This window comes from Suricata suricatta, chromosome 3, assembly GCF_006229205.1.
Source record: "Suricata suricatta isolate VVHF042 chromosome 3, meerkat_22Aug2017_6uvM2_HiC, whole genome shotgun sequence".
NCBI classification, from domain to species: Eukaryota; Metazoa; Chordata; class Mammalia; order Carnivora; family Herpestidae; genus Suricata; species Suricata suricatta.
This window is the reverse complement of record NC_043702.1, coordinates 61,702,174-61,723,881: the sequence shown is the minus strand read 5'-3', so window position 1 is coordinate 61,723,881 and position 21,708 is coordinate 61,702,174. Positions and strand designations below refer to the sequence as shown.

Here is a 21,708-nt window from a genome sequence, read left to right as displayed (position 1 = left end):
ACAAGGTGGGCAGCCTAACTGCCTCCCTATGCTTTATGTTCCATGTGGGGGTGAAGGGCAGCTGCAGTGATAAACGGGAGAACCGATGACCTACAGCTGTAATCAAGAGCAGTGCTGAAGACGTTCACCACCCTCTACCTGGAGTGCTCAGCCCCATAGACCAAGGGGAGCTCCTAGCTGTTACTTTTGTCCTCAATAATGACATCTGTTAGCTGGTGGCTGACACTGGGCTAGGGAGGGTTCAAGAGTGTGATCAGTGTTCCATCACTTGTGAGCTACGTTAGGGCTTTAAACCCACTCCGGCCATCATAAAGAATGGCCACCTAGCTCATCCTCTAAGCAATAAAGCTAGTCACTCCTCAGAACAAGGAATAAAAACATCTGTGGCGAGAGGCACCTGGGTGGCTCAATCGGTTAAGCATCTGATTCTTGATTTCAGCTGTCATGATCTCAGGGTTCATCAGCTCAAACCCTGAGTTGATCTGTTGTGTTAACAGCATGGGGCCTGCTTGGGATTTTCTCTCTTCCCCTCTCCCTGACCCTGTCCTGCTTGTGCTCTTTCTCTCTCACTCAAAATAAATAAACTTAAAAAAAAAATCTGTGGCGAATGTGGGACCAAACATGTGGTTTTATAAGTAACAACATCAGGATATTTATCCTGACGGGCAAATCATCACATCAACTGTCCTACATAGTTATTCTCAGGTGGAACTCCCTCTGCTACCCAATACATTTCTATCCCTTGTCCCCAAAGAACTAGAAGTAGCAGGGATTTCATCTGATTAAAAAAAATTTTTTTTAATTTATCCTTTAAAAAAATTTTTTTTAATGTCTTTTATTTATTTTTGAGAGACAGAGAGAGACAGCACGAGCAGGGGAGGGTCAGAGAGAGAGGGAGACACAGAATCGGAAGCAGGCTCCAGGCTCTAAGCTAGCTGTCAGCACAGAGCCTGACGCGGGGCTCGAACCCACGAACTGTGAGATCATGACCTGAGCCGAAGCTGGACGCTTAACCGACTGAGCCACCCAGGCGCCCCGTAATTTATCCTTGAGAGAAAGAAGAGCATGAGCAGAGGAAGAGGAGGGAGAGGGACAGGGAGAGAGAGAGAGAGGGAGAGAGAGAGAGAGAATCCAAGGCAGGCTCCAGACTCTGAGCTGTCAGCACAGAACCTGGCATGGGGCTCAAACCCATGAACTGTGAGATGACCTAAGCTGAAGTTAACGGACTGAGCCACTCATTTGATTTTTATGCAAGAACATGAACAAACAAAATCAAGATGCTAAACATTCAACCAGTACTGGAAGAGTGGTGATAAACTGGATGCCTAGGAGGTCCTGGTGAGGACGGCCAGACAGCAGTCGGTGATGGAGGTAATGAGACGAAGATGACGATTTGGACTCTAAGTGCAGAACAATTACTCGAGAAATTTAAAAAGGATACTGTTTGTAAGCTTGCAACCCTATGTATATATCCAGAAACAGCCATGTTTTTCTAGGAGAGCAAAAATGAAACATAGTCCAAGTGAGTGTCATTTACATCATATATATTATAGACAGGGGATTTTTTAAATTGCAAGAAATTCTGAACTAAAAGAATGAAACACATCAATCATCTATCAGTAGCACAGCTAAAAATGCATGGTGTTAAGCAACAGGAAAATCATGATTAAAGCTGTCCACCTAGATTGCATATACATGAACTTATTTTTAAGCCTAGAGATGGTAGATTAAAATTTCCAGTTCCTGTTAAGAACAGAACTTGATGTGTCATATAATACCAGGGCTAACTGAGAGGAAGCAATAGGTTAAAAGCTTAGGCAGAAAGGAGAAACACAGTTAAACACCAAATAAGGGGCTGTTAGAAACTAAAGTAAAAAAAAAAAAACACCAAAAAAACCACTTCATCCTAGAGATAGTTCGCTAAGGGAAAAATATAGCTAATGACAAAAGTAAAGGATGCCAATTATATTTCTTCACAAAACCACCTTATCAAAGACGCAGCTGCCTCGGAGAACAAGAGAGAAACAGAAGAGTCTGAGGTGGCCTGACATTTGCTACGCAGGGTCTCGCAGGACAAATGAGGAGCCCTGTTCACAACCAAATGACATTTTGGCAAGACTATGCAAAGGATTTATTTCTAACTGGCTGGAGGTCAGTTAAATATATATATATTTCCTTTTCCAAAAGTTAATCTGCCAAAGGCCCACAGTCTGCTGTTCAAACATACATTCAATTCTTAGTTAAGCAGAATGCAAAATCTGGCGCTGCTCTGGACAAGATATTGGCATTAGGCTCTTAATGAGAAATGGTGAGATAAAAATGATGAATTTATTCTTGCTGGGGTAATGTAGTAAGAAATGACTGCATTCCAGCTTCTGGTTTCTGAGACATAATTCTGGAAGACAGAAACCTCTGGAATGCCCTTCCTGCTTAGTCTATAAATCTGAACTGTACAAATGCAGACCCCCAATTTTTACTGCTAACACATGCCAGTGATGTAATGAAGACTGACAAAACCCAACAGCACAAAGAACCTCACACATTTTTATAGTAAGTAGAATGGTATGTGTTAATTAGATCATTCATTTGACAACTATTTATTGGATATCTACAAGGCACCCAGTCTTATCCTATTCTTCCATTTGAGTGTTCTGGGTTACACTAGTCAACAGAGCAGACAAAACACACTGTGTGGAGCTTAGTCCAGTGATTAATGAACTCACTCAACAAAGCCACTGAATGACCAGCATTTTTCAGAAATTACATTTTTACCAGGCACTACCACCCACAGTGCTCGAATAGAGTCCAAGGTGGCAATGACCTATTAGGAACTTGGATTTCAAGTGGTTGCCATAGTGAAGGGGCACAGACTAGCTTTAATTTTAAGGACAATTCCAATTACTTAGTTGGGTAAAGTAACAAACATTTATTATATGGAATGCTTAGTAGTTGTTATAAACACTTATCAAACCTTGCTAGATGACAAAATCCTATTAATTATAAAAATGTTAAAATGGCCAACTAAGTCACTACTAAGGGAACATGAGTGTTTCTTCCAACTTAATGCACTTCCCCCAAAGATGGGACTTCCCATGACAAACGTCTAAATCAGAACAGAAACACTAAGTCAAGAACAGAACATCACTTTAAGTTGTGTGCCTGGTCTTAGATTGTCCTAAGTTTTGGAATACTCAGCCCTGGATGGCACCCTGGCATGTGGAACAGGCTGGGGGGTGGGTGAGGGAGGGGAGGGAAGGAGTGATGATCTGCTTGAAAAAATGTAAGGAGATGTGTGCTTTAGTTTTAAAGTGGGTTTGTCTGATGGAGTGGAAGAGGTCTTGAAGTTAGGTCAAAACTATAATCCTCAAAAACAATAATGGGATGTTGGGATGATACTATAGTCATCTTTGAGTAAAAACACCATGTATTGCTGCTGCTGCTTTTATTAGCTAGTCATCTGAATACCGCATGCTCTGTTAATGCTGCGGTTTTGCATGTTGGGTGGGAACGACACACTGACGGAGTGTGGCATTAATGAGCAGGGTTCAGGAACGTATTAACGAATGACCAGGGAATCTGCATAGGAGATGGAGTATCAGCAGGGCTGACCCTCACCATGGGTGTTCTTAATTGGAGTGCTCCTGGGGGTACCCAAGCTACAACTGACCAAGGGCCTGGCTCCCTGAGGATTCTGTGTTTCCTCAGCTACCTAGGGTCAATCCTCACCGGTGTGTGCGGCTCTGCCTTCCTCACAGGAAACAGTTTAGGACTTCATGTTCCACTGGTCTGGTATTAAACCTTTACCAAAACTCGACTGTTAAGTGCACACATAATTCCTTTGGTCCAAGATCTTGTCTAAGATGTTGGTGATTTCCAATGAGTTGTAAGGGAAATGGGAATCTTTAAAAAGCTGCAGACACTTTACATCAGTAGCCTGATCAAAGAAAGAACAATCATGCTTGTGTTCTGCTTAGAAAAATAATCTTCAAATTTATCTGGGTCTGCAGAGACAGCATGCTATTTATGAAGGAAGAGAACTGGATGGCATCGCTTAGCACTGATGCACTCTACACGGGCTGGAAACTCAAAAGTCTTCAGGGGCCCGGGACATAATATAAAGCAGTCCGAGAGGAGGGGGCAGATTTTTTGCCACTTAGGATTTCATGCCCAATTGTTTTCAGATCTGGTTTTTCTCAGACAAGCCCAAACTGGATTCTTATGTCAGCTCTCTCACTTTTTAAACGTTGGCAACTAAATCTGAAATTTAAAAACACTGCCCAAGCCAAACAAGATACATTTGTAGGCAAGATCCAAACCTTGCGCCAGAAGGATGCAGCCTTGGCACTATAAGCAAAACACTGAAGAAGCTGTCAGGAACTGGAGTCGGAACAGAACAAAAAGGTGGTGAGATGAGTTACCGACTAAAATGTGGCCCAGAGGCTTTGCAGTTAAACTTAAAGCTCAACAGATTTCAATTTTGGTATGCCAACAGAGGAACAGAATTCCACAGGCACAGAGACATTCAATTAAGACTGTCTAGGTTCATTTCTTCAAGAACTGTGATTAAATTAAGACCTGAGATCGAAAATGTGGACTGAAGTCATTTTAAAAACCAGTTTTTCACAGTTTGGGGATTTATTTTTTAACATACTCAAACAAAAGGAGTCATGGTGTAAAGTCAGGAGAAAGTCTATAATACATAATTAAGGCTGAATTTTGCATACCAAACGTAGTTAAGAGACTGGAACAAAACAACACAATCAGCAATGAGGCACCAAGAGTGCACTAACTTTAAAAGATGGTTTGTCTAGGGATGTCTGGGTGGCTCAGTTAGTCTCTTGATTTTGACTCAGGTCATGATTTCATGGTCCATGAGTTCAAGCCCCACACAGGGCTCTGTGCTGACAGTTTAGAGCCTGGAGCCTGCTTCGGATTCTGTATCTCCCTCTCTGCACTTCCCCTGCTCACACTGTGTGTGTGTGTGTGTGTGTGTGTGTGTGTGTGTGTGTGTGTGTGTGTGTCTCTGTCTCTCAAAATTAACATTTAAAAAAATTTTAAGAAACAGGTTGTCTATTAAAAACAAATCTATACAGCACACCAAGTAAAGGTGCATAAACAAAGTAGATTTTGTTCTTCTGTCAAGTATGGGATGCTCACCAATGAAATATGAGCACACATGAAGGCACATTTTGGTTTTTCTTCTAAGATTCCTCACTTTTGAAATTTGTCTGTAAATAGCACAATTAAATAGTATATTTGAAAGACTGTGACACTACCATGGCATAACCTAAAATCAGCAAATATTCTGAAGACCCTTCTATTCCTAGAATGCAGACGACTTAAGAAGATGATATAAGACTATTTAACATGATTATTATGGGGCCAGTGGTGAAACTGTGCCTGATACCCCACAGTAAGTTCCTGGGACTCTCAGCCCCATCCCCACTAGGTCTGTTTAGGGATGAGTGACAAGCTAATGTGGATCAATGGCAAAGGGGGCTTCTAAGAGAGAAACTTCCTTGCTCCTTAGTAAGGACCATGAAAAGCCAAATGTGAATTAGGAAACGTGCAGCACTGTCTGCCGCTGGAAGCCTCTGAGGACAAGTGTGGGCCAGGCCATGGTATATAGTCAAATCTAGGGAACCGGGGCTCAGAGAACCTGGTGTTGGCCGATACTGCTGGGGTGCTAAACAGCCCTGAACCCCACCCCCACCCCCTTCCCTCTGGATTTCCAGTTCTATGAGCTAAAGTTCTTGTTTAAGCCACTTTAAGTATTTTCTGTTACTTGTAGCTTAAACCATTCCAGTTGAAAAATATGTTTTCTTGGAGAATCATTCAAATTCTTTGAAACATTAAGAGTCAATGTTTACCCAGTGTGGTTCTCTGATAGGCATTGATTGCATTCATAGTGGATAGATAAAAACATACTGGACTACAAAGAAAGATTTCTTCTCTCTTATAAGTTCCTTAAAATACCATAATCTGCTAGGAATAATATATTTTATTTGGAAATGAATGTTAATAGGCTAAATACAAATGAAGCAATTTTTACAACTCTGTCCAAAGGATATTCCTTTGGAGTCTCCCTAAAGGAAAACTTCCATTCACCAATCTGGAATACAGTCTTACACCAGGGAACAGCTTGAGTGAATGGCAAGAGAGGACAATACCTAAGATGTTCCTAAAAAGTTACAGAACTTCCCAATTGTTATGAGCATAAGGAAACCACAGTTTCAAATATTATGTGAACTTAATTTGCTCTTGGAACACCAGGTATCTGCAAGAATTGCTACACTATCAATAACCGCCTTCCCACCTGCCATGGAAAAGGCAGTGCTTCAAACTGGGTATATAGTAAACAGTACTCACAATACAGTTACTAGTAAAAAAAATATCAACATTACTGATTTTGGTATTTATGTACGATGCTAAATTCCAAATATTTAAGTGTAATTTCACACAGTGTCTTTTGCTGAGATGAATTTCACACAACAGTAACTCTTTTAAAATGAACAACTGGACGATTTAGTGCATGCAAAACGTTGAGGGACTCCCGCCTCTGTCTAGTACCGAGATGTTCTTTCTCATCACTCCGGAAGAAAACCCCACAGCCGCTAAGCAGTCATTCCCCATCCCTGCATCCCCCTGGCTCCCAGCAGCCACTGATCCATTGTCTGTCTCTATGGATTTATCTATTCTGGATATTTCATATAAATGGAATCATATAATATGTGACCTTCTGTGTCTTGCTTCTTTCACTTAGCATAATGCTTTCATGGTTCATTTCATAGAATCTTAATAAACTTAAAAATTATGCCAGAAAGAATGTTGGCTTTAGAACTCCCTGGAGAGAGGTCTCTAGTACTGCTATAGAGACTCTGTAATGGGCCCAAACAAAGAGAAGTAGTATTAGACAAAGTTAACGCCTTCCAGTCATAAAACTCAACTATCCAAATACAGAACAAGAGTATGTTAGGGAAGTAGCAGCCAGATGGAAAAAAGACTGTAAATGTCCCGGGATGCAGTGGGGAGCAATATGCTGCAAACTGATCAGTAATAATTAAATCTCGATGAAAAGTATGGAAGTCTGCAGCATTTTACATACTTTTTGTCTTGCAAATTTGAATAGTTTCATAATAAACCACTGAACAATTTAACAGTGTAGGTAGTTTGCTATCAAGTTCACTATAAGAAATGGTATTTATATTATCTAAAATCCTAGTATGGTATTTGATGCCATTAGAGGAAATGTGGTACTCCCATTATGTATAAGCTCTGAACCCCCCAATCACATTAGGACTCTGGGGTCTGTACAGGATAATGATGGACACTGCCCTACAGAAGGATACAGAAAAACCAGAGAGTGTGGCAAGAGAGATGAGGTGGAGGAGGTGTAAAGCACTCTACTGCCATTGAAGGAAGTTCATCAGGAAGAAGAAATAAAGGTGGGCTTTGAAGCAGTATTTGAATTCTGCATTGGGCGGAAATTAAAATAGAATGGGTTTAGCTCGATATAAAGACCTCACAGTCAGCAATTCACCAACGGGCAGGTGCTTCACACAGGCAGCAGCTCCTCGGCACAGGTGACAGAGTCGGGGGGGCGTCCTCAAACGTGGCTGCTCCTTCCCAGGTCCTTGGTCAGGGGCTTCGGTCTGTGCAGACACACAGGGCCCCAGGCACAGAGGAGCTGGGCTCGCCATGATCCTCTGTTGGGACTGTTTTGAACTTTTTAGTCTTAGAATAAGGGACCCTACATTTTCATTCTGTGGTTGGCCCTGAAAATCGCATTGGCAGTCCTGTGTGTAGGTATAGAAGATGCACTCAGTTATTTAAATAATTATAGGACATGTCAGTATAAAAATGGCCTATATAAAAACAGAGCCTAAATAGAGTTCTGTACAGAAATTCTATGCCATTCATGTTTTTTTTATCTCTATTCCCTACTGCAGAAATTTTGGAAAGATTTTCCCCCCTAGAAAGTACATTGTATAGAGAAGGTAAAAAAGGAATGACCAGCACTATCAGACACCTTTATTGGTTTATGATCACTCTGGAAATCACCACTGTGAGAAAACATTGTCTCAGCTGTGTATCCAGTTCACCAAGACAAAGGTAGTTCAACAAGAACTTATTTTACTATGCCTGCGTTCTGAACATCAGGCTAACCTGAATGCCTACTTTAATTTAGGTAATTATAGTATTAGTCCCTGAAAGAAAATTCACTAAATTCTACTGCAATTAATGGGCTTGAAATGGCAAGTTTGCTTTAACCCAAAGAACATGAATATTTTATGTCTTCTGTACTCTACTGTAATGATAATAGTTCTACTGTATATATTAGTGCTACCTTGGCCCACACCACAATTTGTGTGAGATTAAGGCAATATTATGAAATGGAAAATATACTTCATTCTCCTTGGGAATATACATGAAGGCAAATATCTGCAATTAATGTCCAAGTCTTCCCTTTTCTAGAAATCCTAATTTTCCTTTGATAGAATAATTGGATTCAGAATTACTAGAAGGCATCTCTGAAGCTCTCCTGGTCCCCAAACATTAAATTACAAGTCACTTTTCAACGCCCTCAAACTTAAATGAACACAGAAATGTTGAAACGTCATTTTAGCTTTTATTTCTCAAGTCCCCCAAAGCTACTGTTCTGTCCTTCTGTGGTTCCTACACAGCTCAGTCCAGTGGGAATCGAGTGCAGGCACAAAGGGATAAGAGCCCATGTAAACTGTGCCGACAGACTTCCTGCAGATGCCTGAGGCTAGAAGAAAACATTTATTTGCCCTTTGATAGAAAAAAGGCAGGAAAGGTTCGGTTCCATACTTTATCTACATAGTGACTCAAATGAAATCAAATTAAACAGCTAGGGTTTGGTTTTAACAAGGCACTATGGTGCATGGCTACTGACAAGGTCCTGACTATGTGCCCCTGGTGTCCTGGTTGGGGCCTTCTTTCACATCACCATTTCCTCATTCACCAGATCTGGCCACACTGGTCATGCTTTACAAAGTTCATTATCTCTGCACAAGCTGTACCTCTGCCCTGCGTGACCAGCTGAATCTAAGAGTTCACTCACATGTTTCTTCCTCGGAGGGGCTGACTCTGCTCTTGAATCTAAATGAGGACCCCTATTTATTATTTTCCTTATAGCACAAAAGAGCACTTCTTTCCTCGTGAGCACATCTCACAGTTCATAATGTTCCTCACATCTGTGTCTACCTCTCCTGTTAGACTGGGAGCTTCATGCAGACAAGAACTCGTTTTGTTCATTAGGCATACTCGGCAGAGAGTAGATCACATGCTCTGTTTACTGAATAAGCGAAGTAGGGCAGCTTTTGGGGCCTGGATGACAAAGTGTGGTAGAGGCCTGTCCCCACTTCTGCATGGGCGCAGACACCGCTCTGGCCCAATAAGAAGGAAGAACCCCAGGACCTTCAGAAAACCAGCACCACTGTTGTGGGCACCGGGTCCTTTGAGCTGGCTGGTGATACTTGTGACAGTGCTTCAGCCTCCTGGGCGCGAACAAGGGGAGCCAGCGAGCCCACTGCATGGCAACCAGCACGACGGTGCGATTTAAAGACTCCGCAGCCACATTCCTTTAGGGACTCAGTAATGTCCCAGGGAATTTCTGTTGTCGTTGGCTAACAACTATTTGGTCTGCAGACATCTGAATAACATGGATGTTTCAGATTATGGCAAGAAGCCTGAGTGATTAAATTTAGTAACTGCTACTTAACTATAGAAAGCACCATTCAGAGTTATTTGAAGCATAAAGTTCTGTTTTTGACATTTTAAAAGATCTATCCTAAAAAATATATTAAAAATTTCCCATACTCATTCCTTACCTGATAACAAATTTTATGAGCACTAAAGCTAACTTTATTAAAAAAAAAAAAAAAAGAAAAGAAAAGAAATCCTGAGAGCTCCAGCAGGGGCCTAGAATCATAATGGTTTGCTTTCTTTTGTTTTGTGATTTTGATTTTTGATTTCTGAGAGCGCATGAGCAGGGAAGGGGCAGAGACAGAGGGGGGCAGAGGATCCAAACCGGGCTCTGCACTGACAGCAGTGAGCTTGATGTGGGGCTCAAATTCACAAATTGTGAGATCACATCCTGAGCCTAAAGTTGAATGCTCAACCAACTGAGCCACCCAGGTGCCTCAGAACTATAATATTTTTATGCTTCCTAAGAATAGTGCTGTCCAAATCATGTCCTCTAATCTGTATTCTACCGTTCTACTGGATGTTAAATTTCCAGTGCATGCCATTTTCAATTTACTACTCAGTTCCACTGACAACTACAAGAATCAGAAGCAAAACATTAAAAATATGTGAAGAATTGATAGTTCAGAGGGAAGGGAAGCAAGGTTAGAGCCTAAGCAATTTGGAAGCCTTTTCCTGTCCTTCTGGCATTGCATATCACAGGCAAATGAGAAAGTGCAGAGAGCTGGCAGAATTGTGACCCCGTATCCATTCATCAGTGAAGAAAGAAACATGAGCATATTGAGTTTCTAAAGACCCAGCTAACAATCACAACCTAGTATGAAGTCTCAAAATGTGTTACAAATTAGTCCTCCTGGGGGTCTATTACTGAAAGGATACTTTGAATGGGATGTTTTATTTCAAGTAACAAACCTCGTAAGGCAGACCAAGTTCCCTGAGGTGAAGATTAAAGCATTTTGCTGTTAAAAAGTTAGCCTTCCCACACCCCCCCCCCCAAAATAGAAAAAACAAACCTCCCCCCAAGTCTAATGGGAGGCTCCTTCTTGGCAGCCTGTCACAGTGTATCTGGCCAGAGGACTGTGGAGCCGGGTCCGTGAGTTTGCACCCGCGGTTATTCAAATGCTTTCCTAACTACAGATTCCTACTGGGTGGTTGTTAGGTCTCACCAAAGAAAGAAATCCTCCAGGAAAATCAGCAGTTACAGAATGCTTGCCATGGCTTACACGGTACAGTGGCTGCTTCTGATGAGCATGGGTCAGGAACATAATCAGGCACGAATGTCAATGATACAATGGGAAAAGTGTAAACGTGATGAAAAGGACCTCTCTCTCAATCTATAACAATCGGTCAGTCAGGGTCTCTCCTAGTCGTCAAATGAATCTGGGCTGAAAACGTCCTTATACACCCTTTTGGATGCTCAACCTAGCAGTGCAAGAATAAAAACTAGGTTTTCATGGGTTTGGCAAGAAGATCTTCTTTGTTTTTAAAAAATGGTAAGCAAAAGCAAGCTACAGGATCAAATTTAACATTATAATTAGACATGAAGCTGAAAAATAGTGATGACAAGCCTACATTGCATCAAAAATGTTGACCTAATTTTCTTTTGTGGCTTTGAAATTTTTTGATTAGGTAAACAAGGAGTTCTATTTTCTGTTAGAGAACAAATTAGGAGGCAGTATCTTTTCTTTTATCTCAATTAGTAGAGGGGGAAAAAAAACCCAAATATTTGGTTTGGGATTAGGATATCAGCCTGCGAATCTATTAACAAGCACAACTGGGCATGTACTTGGATCTACAACACTGTACTATCGATGGAACAGTTTGAACTCATGTAGGCCTTCTGAGGAGGGTAAATACACACACACACACACACACACACACACAAACTATAGCCAAAAACAAATCAATCTACTAATAGAATAGACTTCAGGAAAAGAGCCATTTAAATCTTATACAGCTGGTAGTGTTAAAAAAGGGATACTATTAGAAAGACTAGGTTTCCTGCACCAGAATGAACCTACTTTTCTTTTACCAGAAAGGTATTCTCACAAGTAGGGGCTGGTAATTTGGAGTTTATTATAATTTTATAGGCAGAAAGTTTGGCTAGATTGAATACAATCCTCAGGCATATCTGATTCTAGAGTTAAAATATGGATTCACATAAATTAAAATAGGACAATTTGAAGTAATTGAAAAAAGCAAGGTTCTGCTAATTTAGTGAATATATAGGCATAATCCATTTGCAAGCTCTTGTTTCACTTAAGTGAAATAAAGTACATATCCTAACTGGAGTCTATCTACATCTGTGGTTTTAAAAAGAATCCACCGCTCCTAACTAAATAAAAAGTGACAAAGTTAATTACAAAATTAGGGCTTACAGTATGGTTTACTGCTGCACTAATTCATAATCGTGTAATAAAGAAACCAAGAACACCTTTGGGGAAAATTACAGATGTTATTTTACGCTTTTCTACAAGTTCCTGGAAATAACATTTGCCCATATTTTGAAAGGTAATTTTAAACTGCCCCCTCCCTCCTAAATCAGAGTGTCTTTATAAACAGCAAGTCTGCCAACCTTTACCTGGATAATCAATCATTTTCCATTAGAATTTTCAGATAAGCAGAGGGTGTGGATGGGGCTGACGGGTGTGGGAGGCAGCAGCAAGGGGCCAGGAGGGAGAGTGCGAGTGAGCAAAACTTCTCGCGCCCCTGCAACCCTGGCAGCTGCCCCCAGTTTCTCTGGGATTAGACTAATTGTACCAATGACCTTCATGCCTTTTGAGTTGGAATGTTGATTGTGCTTCAAGCTTTGGCAATCTCCCGGGGCTGTTTACACCTGTGGCTGTCTGTATAAAAGTACTTGCTTGTGGGGAATAAAGCGGCAATATGGGCACCGCTCATGTTGCTCCTCCTGCTCCCATCCTGTGACTCTCATTTCTCTTCCTCATTCCGGTATCCTCACGTCCTTGCTTCTGTGCGCCCGCGCGCGCACTACAGACGGTGAACTTCATCACAGGTGTGGGAAGATCGTTTTAGCTTTTGACTTGGTCTCCTAAGAGAACATTTCTTCTGTTTAATTTCCTTAAATTGGGGGGGGGGCAGGGAGAGGATGGTCACAGACTATAAAAACTATACTCAAAATAAGAATTATGTTTTGGGGCGCCTGGGTGGCTCAGTCAGTTGAGTGGCCAGCTTCGGCTCAGGTCATGATCTCACGATTCATGGGTTCGAGCCCCGCGTTGGGCTCTGTGCTGACAGCTAGCTCAGAGCCTGGAGCCTGCTTCAAATTCTGTGTCTCCTTCTCTCTCTGACCCTCCCCTGCTCGTGCTGTCTCCCTCTGTCTCTCAAAAAATAAATAAAATACATTAAAAAATTTTTTTTAAATTATGTTTTACTTAAGTCTGTCTTTCTGTTGCAATCAAATACACTTAAAAATATATTAACTTGGGTTTGTGACTAAATTAATGTTGAGTGTGTGCTTCTATGTGCTCTGCACATTTATACAGACTTGTTCCCAGCACTGCAAAGAGCGAATAGCTCTTTCCATATTTAATCATCAACAATGACTCTAGCCCTTTCCAAAGAGCTCCATTTCTAAGTATTTGAATTCAGCTAGAAATGGTAATCATTCATCTGAATGCATGGAACTTTTATATTAGATAGACCGGCTTAACACTTGTAAATACTTTAAAATCATTTTTGTTTACTACTTTTTTCATGTTAAAATAAATTTTCATATATTGGGAATGATACCTCAATAAAGATTTTTAAAACTTTTTAATTCTTTTTTGAATTTTATTCATTTTTGAGAGACAGAGCGAGCGAGCTTGCAGGGGAGGGGCAGAGAGGGAGAGGAAGACATAGAATTCGAACCAGGCTCCAGGCTCTGAACTGTCGGCATAGAGCCCTACATGGGGTTTGTGAGATCATGAACTGAGCCACCCAGGTGCCCCTAAAGATATTTTAAAAGAGAAAAAAAAGATACTTGGAAAGCTAGGAGCAATGAGCTACAATCAAATTTGTAGTGGGACATTTTTGAAAATGATAACCCTATGCATCATATTAAACCACTCAACATTTATTTCTGGTAAATATAAGGAAAGCAATCAGTATAGTTCTCCCAAGCCACTTATAGTCCTTAATTCCTTAGACTATTAAACTTAACACACAAACAACTTTTAATCAGGAATCACTCAACTATATTTATTGACATCACTCAACTAACCTCAACCCTGTCTAAAACCCAGAAAGGGCTTAAGGAGTTTTCTTCCTTTTTTATTATCTGTCACCACTTTAAAATTATAGTCCAGTTGTATAATAAAGACAATATTTTTAATGGAAGTGTTCCTTTACTGAATTTCAACATCAGTAAACATCACAGCATAATCACTGAACTGAATATAAGAGAATATGTTCACTCTTTCCCAAGACTTTCATTGTAAAAGCATAGTGCTGCTCAATAAATCCCAGACCACTCACAACAGACTCAAATATCCCTGGTTATAGATGAGAGAACAAGGCACATCACACACCCAACCATACGCTCATGAATGAGCAAGGTTCTGTTGCTTACATACTTTGTAGACTCAAGATACCTTGCTGTTATCTAGAAATATAAAAGCATCCTAAATGGCAGCAGTTTTCATAAAAACTGTACTGACTCATTAAGGTAAAAATGTATACCAGTGAAGCTTCTCCACACACCTCTAGCATTTATACACACTCCAATTTTAAAAAGTTAACTGATACAGTTGAAAACAGACTCTTAAAAGGGAGAATCAAATAAGGCAAAAAAAAAAAAGGGCAACAGAGATTTGTGAGATTGGAAAAGATACAGACAATACAATAAGCTAAAACACTTTCCAAAGGTTACTGCAATCAGAAACGAAAGCAGTGGCCATGAGATCCTACTGTGTCTAAGAATCACCTGGGATGCTTGTTAAAAAATGCAAATTTGGGGGCACCGGGGTGGCTCAGTCAGTTAAGTGTCCGACTCGATTTCGGCTCGGGCCACGATCTCACTCACCATTGTGAGATGGAGCCCCACATCAAGCTCCATGCTGAATGTGGAACCTGCTTAGGACTCTCTCTCTCCCTCTCCCTGTGCCCCTCCCCCACATGCACTTACAGAGCTCTCTCTCTCTCTCTCTCAATTAATTAATTAAAGCAAATTTCTATATTCATAAGCTCTAGGCTGGGATCCAGAAATGTGCATTCTTCATAAGCACCCAAGAATGCTAATGGGCATTTCAGGGTCCATGCTTTGAGACAAACACTGAAGCTTCAAGAAGTGCAAGAAGAAAGAATGCCTTCTAGACCAACCATATTTCCTTCCCGTGAGGCAAGACACTGAGGTCATGTGAGCAGTCTATTCTTATGGAAGAGAAAAAGGTGAAGGGGGCAGAAAGATAGGAAAACATCAAGTATGGTGAATTACTCTTCAGTCTTGAGAAGGTACAACAACATATATAAATTATCAAATCCATGGACATTCCAGCATTAAGTTTGCCGTATGGGATCAAATGTATTCGTTTATTGGCAGGCATATTTATTAACTGTGTGGCAAGGATGGTAGAGATTCAATAAAACAGAAGACAAGGCTTGCTCTAATGGCCCTCATCACTCCAGACAAAGAGAAAGCCGGCACCAGGAAGTAGAGCAGGACGAAAGCCACATGTTCCTAAACATAACACACAGTTCTCTGGAATTCACGACGAGGAAGCGCTGTCCTCCTGAATCTGTTATGGAGGGCAAGCAACAGAGAAGCGTGTGTGGAGATGGCATTTACGGTGCTTCTTGAAGGGCAGACAGGTTTTGAACAGGATTCTTGTGTGCAGGAAAAGAGCACTCCAGGCCAGGAGCGTATGTCCAAAAGTCCACTGAGAGCGCTTTGAGGAATATATATAGCTAACAGCAGCTTCCAGTGCAGTCATAACTAGTCAGCCAGGCTCAAGGTCCGCCAAAGGAAAATGGTATAAACGAATGCAGAAACACAGCTCCCTCTCAGGAAACAGAGATTCCAACATCTGGTTCTAAACTCCACTTACAGGAAAAAATATATACACATATGTTGTTAAAAGCCAGGAGATGGTGGTATAAAGACCCAGCAAGGAAGTCAGCAGGCACTTGGAAGGCTGCTGCCTCTCCCCAGGTTCACTCACTGTGGAGTCGGGCCCCTGGATTGGACCTTGGAGGAGCTGCTGAGCAGGACAGACAAGCGGCCAGGCTAGTACCTACTGCTGTTCCCTCTACTGCTGAGGCTCTGACACCCGTTCAAGAGACTCAAAAAGATCATGAATCACAAGGACTGAACAAAACTCAAAACTTTTGTTGCCTCTTGAACAGGAGTTGGGTTTTATATTTTCCTGTCCCCTCCCCTCCGCTGCTATTGCAGAGAAAACTTCCGATTGGCTGGTTTTTACAGAGGAGTCAAAAGAAACAAGTTTCTCTGCTGCTTCACTGTATCAGTGATCCTTGGGATCCCTCTTAGGGATCAACTGAAATGGGGATTCAGAACTGGTCTCTCTTGATTTGTCAGCCATCCCAGCCAGGCAAGATCAACAAATTTATACATGCCTTCACCAGCTTTTGCATCTTACAAAGTTAACCTTTTTTTTTTTTTTTAAACCAACACTCCCCCAGGAGGCCTTGTCAATCCTATCACTTTCCACTTAACACAGGGCCCAAAAATGTCTCCTGTTTCTTGCCTAAGGGAGTACTGCGTTTAAGTACAACTGAAAAGGGTTTATGATTTCAGTCTACAAACAGTGCATTTAATCTCTGCACTGCTCTGCTTCTGCACAAAAGCAATCACTCCATGTCACTACACTGTTCCCTCTTCAATCCAAACTGTGGTTTGTAAAGGTTCCCATACTAAAGGCAGATCACCTTGAAGCGAGGTGCTGAAGACTCGTTGTAACGTATGTTTGCTGCATTATAATAAATCTCTGTAATAAAAGTGGTAATAACATTCACTGCTCCATAGCATATACTATTGCTTCTTTCAGGTGGTTTGATTTTTTCTTTTTTTAATGTTGCCCTAAGCATGTACTCTAATTCAAGAGAAAATTCTGATGGGGAAAAGAAAAGATTTTTAACCTATTTAAATGGTAGCTGCTTTATATTATAGAAGATGGAAAAATACACACTAAGAAATCATTCAAATCTCTAGATGACAATGCTCTATGCCAAAGTGAAATATTTTTTCTTTGTATAGTTGTCAAGTTGAACACAGTTCATATTTATATAATGCTACCTGAATTCTGCACTCTCAAAAGTAAGATTCTTAAAAACCTGGGATCCTGGGATCAAAATACCCTTTGTTTCCAAAGTAAATGAGATACCTGCATATTTAAAAGTGGAATTTATCTCTAACAAGTGTTCATAGAGCGCCAACTATATGAAGTACAAAGTTTGGGAAGGTAAGAGCAGACCAGTTAAGAAAACAGATAAAAATCCTAGCATTTAGGAAACTTACGCTCCAGGGAAAACCCTATGTAGTTAACTAAATAAATGAAGCAGATAGCCTGTTAGACAGGGAGAGACTTGGTAAAACAATTAAATGAGGAGGTGGGAGGACCTGGGTGGCTCAGTCGGTTGAATGTCCAACTCCTAATTTTGGCTCAGGTTATGATCTCAGAGTTTGTGAGTTTGAGCCCTGTGTCCGGCTCTGTGCTGTCAGCACCTGCTTGTGATTCTCCCTGCTCATGTCTCCCTCTGAAAAATAAATAAACTTAAAGAAAAAAATTTTTGAAATAAATGAGTAAGGGGCTTAGGGGATGGGTTGCAATTTTAAGTAGGCTGGTCAAGGAAGGCCCCTTTAAGAGGCAATATTTAAGCTCTAGGAGGTAGACAGGTGTCCTAGGGAACGAATATGCCGGAAGAAGGAAAGGCAAGTAAAAAAGCTGATGTGGCTGAGGTGGAACCAGCAATGGAGAGAGTAGAAGAGAGGAATAAAGTCCGAGAAGTGACAGGGACGGATCATGTAGAGGACTGTAAGCCACTGAGATGTGGGATGGAAAGCCACTAGAGAGTTTTATTTCAAGCATTAAAGTGATCTGGCTTACTTTTTTTTTTTTTTTGAGATATAAGTCACATATCATAACATTCATCCTTTTAACGTGTGCAGTGGTTTTTAGCATAGTCACAAGGTTGTACACCCATTACCACCTCTAATTCCAGAACAACTTCATCACCCCAAAAAGAAACCCATGCCCATTAGCAGTCCCTCCCCATCCCTGGCCCACTTGCCACCACTGTCCCCCTCAGGCCTTGGCAACCACTAATCTTTCTGAATATGCATTTGCATATTCTGGTCATTTCATATAAACGGAATCACACTACATGCGGCCTTTTGCATCTGGCTTACTTTTGACATGGCTATCTCTGGCTGCTGTAAAGGGAACAGGCTGAAAGGAGGCAAAGACAGAAGCAGGGGGACCAGCAAAGAGATGAATGCAGTAATTCAGCTGGGAGATGAGAGGCTTGAAACTGGATGGGAAGTGAGATGGGAGTAATGGCCAGTACATTCTGGTAAACTGGATGCCAGGTATGAGAGAAAGGAAGGAAAGTCAAGGGCAGTGCAGGCTTTGGGGAGGGGCAGGGTGGGAGGACACAGTGGGGGCTAGATTCTGGAGAAGTTCATTAAACCTGGGATGCTACCAGCCTTTCAGGTGAAGAAACCACAAAAAGAACAGGACAGGAGTCTGGAATTCAAGGGAGAGGTCTGGGCTGGAGGAACACGTTTGGGAATTAGAGAATGGAAACATTCATACCATGAAACTAGGGGAGATCACCAAGGGAGTGATTATTATAGAAGAGAGGATGTCCAACAAAAGAGCATGTCAGTATTTATAGGTCAGAGAGATGAGGAGCAACCATGGAAAAAGACTGAGAAGGAAACACCAATAAAGTGGAAGAGCCAAGAATGAACTCTTAAAAACCAAAGGAAGAAAGCTATCATGGCGAAAGGCACTGTCCGGTCTGCCCAGGGACGCTGACGTGCCACATAGCAGGGGGACCGGGAACGAACCACTGGGCTGAGGAGCCAGGAATGTGGCAAGCCGCAAGCCTTATTCACAGACCACAGATCCTCCTTCCGTCCTCTGGCTCACTCAGCTCCAGCCACACTCGCCTCTGCTTTGACACATCACAGCGCCACGTAAGCCCCTTCCCCAGGTGCAGCTGTGCAAAGGCACAGCCTGAGTGGAGAGTGGAGGGCAAAGGCTCAGGAGACAGTGCGAGAAAAAAGACTATAGTTGAGGGCAATTCTCTTGAGGAGTTTAGCTGTAAGGGGTCGGGTGGAGAGAAATAGCTATAATGGGGGCTGGGGTAAAGACAGGGCTTCCTGTAAGATGTGAGAAATACAAAAGTAAAAAGGAAAGCAGATGAGAAAGGGGAGAGCAGAGAATCGCTGGGACAGGTTTGAGGAAGACAGAATCAAAACCACTTTATCTGTTATCAGAGTCTGCAATTAAAATACAAAGCATCTACTGATATATGAAAAACAAGTAAGGATATGCTTTTCATTTTTCCAGGAGAAACAAAAACCATCACTTAAAATGATGTGGATCTACTTTTCAAGGCTGAAGACATTCGATTGACTGTACACTGAGGGTCAGGGTCAGGCTCTGGGCTTAGAGTCCTACGATCCAAGTTCAAAGACCATGACAAGTTACAACATCCCAGAAACTACTTTTGACTTCCCGTTTTCATCCATTAACTACTGATTTAAAACAACCTGTCCTTTCCACTTTAATTGATTAGCTAATCAAATGAAATACACAAACACTGTAAGGCATTACCCAAAAATGTAAGGCTAATTTTTAGTGCTATTAGATAAGGAGGAATTGCATATGCTTGGCCTTATTCCAACACCCTATACTTTAGCTCCAAGCGGGGGGGGAAGGAAAAATAAAAATATTTGGCACAATAAGTAGTTAAAGTATGAGAAAATAAAAGCTATCTGATATTGTATTTAAAACACGCTCAATAAGTTGTATAGAAATTATGCCTTAATTTCCTCCTTTACAGAACTCAACAACCCCAAATCCTTTAGTTTATATTCAGATGAGACTGGGGCAAAAAAAGTATGCTAAATTTGACTGAAGGCATGAAGCAAGCCCGTGCTTACAAAAAAGATGTAACCTAGTATCTTTCCATGAATCTCTTCTATTCTCCATGTTCCTTACCACCTGCTAGGATCAACTCCAATCAAAAGATTTTCATCCTTAACTTCTTGCCCAATAGCAGGCATTAGTAGGTGTTTAAAATAAGTTTGAGATTATTATAGTTATTTACTAATTTTTAATTCAGGCTGCTTAGTGTATGGACCATAGTTTTTGCTAATCTTGAACAAGCCATGAACTTTTTTCTTTGTCAGGCCAACCAGGAAACAAAGGTATGTACTCACTTCTTCTAATGAGAATAAAGAATATCTGCCTTTATCAAGGAACTGCTAACAGAGACAATTCTGAGATGGAATTTACATTAGACACCAAAGCTGAACTCACCTCATTGCTCAAGCTCCCCCTCACATTTGATCAGAACATTCTGGTAAGAACTCAGCGAGCCATTATATCTCCCAAGATTTTAAAGGAAAGTGTGAGAGACAGAATATATCAGAAAATACACACATACCTAAATATATATGTTACTTTGCTTTAAAATACATCTCTATCTCTTTATCTACGTATCATTTGGCAGAGCTGAGAATCAGGGCTTCCTTGGGAAGTCATATACAGTTGGCAGGAAAAAGAGCTTAATTATATATAATTATGCAGGTATCTTCACGTTTATGACATATTGTTTATATGTCAAAAGCGTATTACAGGGAGGCCTTGGTGGTTCAGTCAGGTAAGAGTCAACTCTGGGTTTTGACTCAGGTTATAATTTCGCAGTTTGGTTTGAGGTATCAAGCCCCATGTTAGGCTCTGTGCTGAGAGCGTGGACACTGCTTGGGATTCTCTCTCTTTCCCTCACTCTCTGCCCCTCCCCCACTTGCGCTCTCTTTCTCTCTCAAAATAAATAAACATTAAAAAATAATATGTTAGATACTGATTCTTTACTCAGAATCCTAATTTGCCACTAAAACCTCAGTTACTCTCTAAAACAATTCACTTACATAATGACCTGCATCACAGAGTTTATAGGAACAGATTACTCTGATGAGTGAGCATACCAACCTCAAGCTCCCTCAGTCACAAACTCCAACATTACTGGGGAAAGGATTTATTTTGAGCAAGTGATTTTTTTCAAAGTTAAAACACATCATTTATAGGGCTGAAAGTCATTTTAAGCATCATTTTTAATTTGGTTATTTTTGAAGAAGTTTTTATCATAATACACATTACCTTAATATGATGCTATTATAATTATTAACAATATAATTAATTAATGCCATAGTTAAAATGAATACAATGTTAACTAATCTTGACTATACAGGGTCATCAATATGAATACCCAGCAATGGACTAAATTCTAAAATCTTCACAAACTTATGATTATCTAAGGAGCGGGAACTTCTCACTCTCACCCTACAGGCTACACTTTTTCTTTGATGATAGCTTCTGTCCCTTAGATCTTTCCTGCCCCTCCCTCCATGCTGTGCAGGGAGGTCTCCAGTCATCTCCTGCTCCTAAAAGCAAGCCTCCACCTAGCAGGCACCCCATCTCCACCCAGCTATCTGTTTATTCTCAAAACAGAAGAAATAGCCATGTGCCCAAAGAGTCATGCATCTGTCCCAACCGAGCTGCATGGCTCTGGACAACACACAGAATCCCTTCAGGAATTCGTGTCCTTGTCCACACAATGAAAGAACTGCCCTGATTGATCTTTTAAGTCCCCTCCAACCTTAAGACTTTGCAATGAATCTTGCTAATGGCTGGGAAAACTAATATCTAAGTTCATTAGAACTGTGTCCAAAGAAAGAACAGAGAAAACCCTGACAGAGGACCTCAGAGGTTCCTATACTTTGGTACA

At 41.1% G+C, this 21,708-nt stretch overlaps 1 protein-coding gene across 1 annotated transcript in view; it reads right to left on the bottom strand.

Annotated features, from left to right (window-relative positions):
• The window catches only part of STK39 (serine/threonine kinase 39), a gene marked incomplete at its 5' end in the record, with an annotated part of 389,113 nt that overhangs the window by 36,534 nt on the left and 330,871 nt on the right, over positions 1–21,708 (bottom strand). The gene's annotated exons all lie outside the window — the stretch shown is intronic.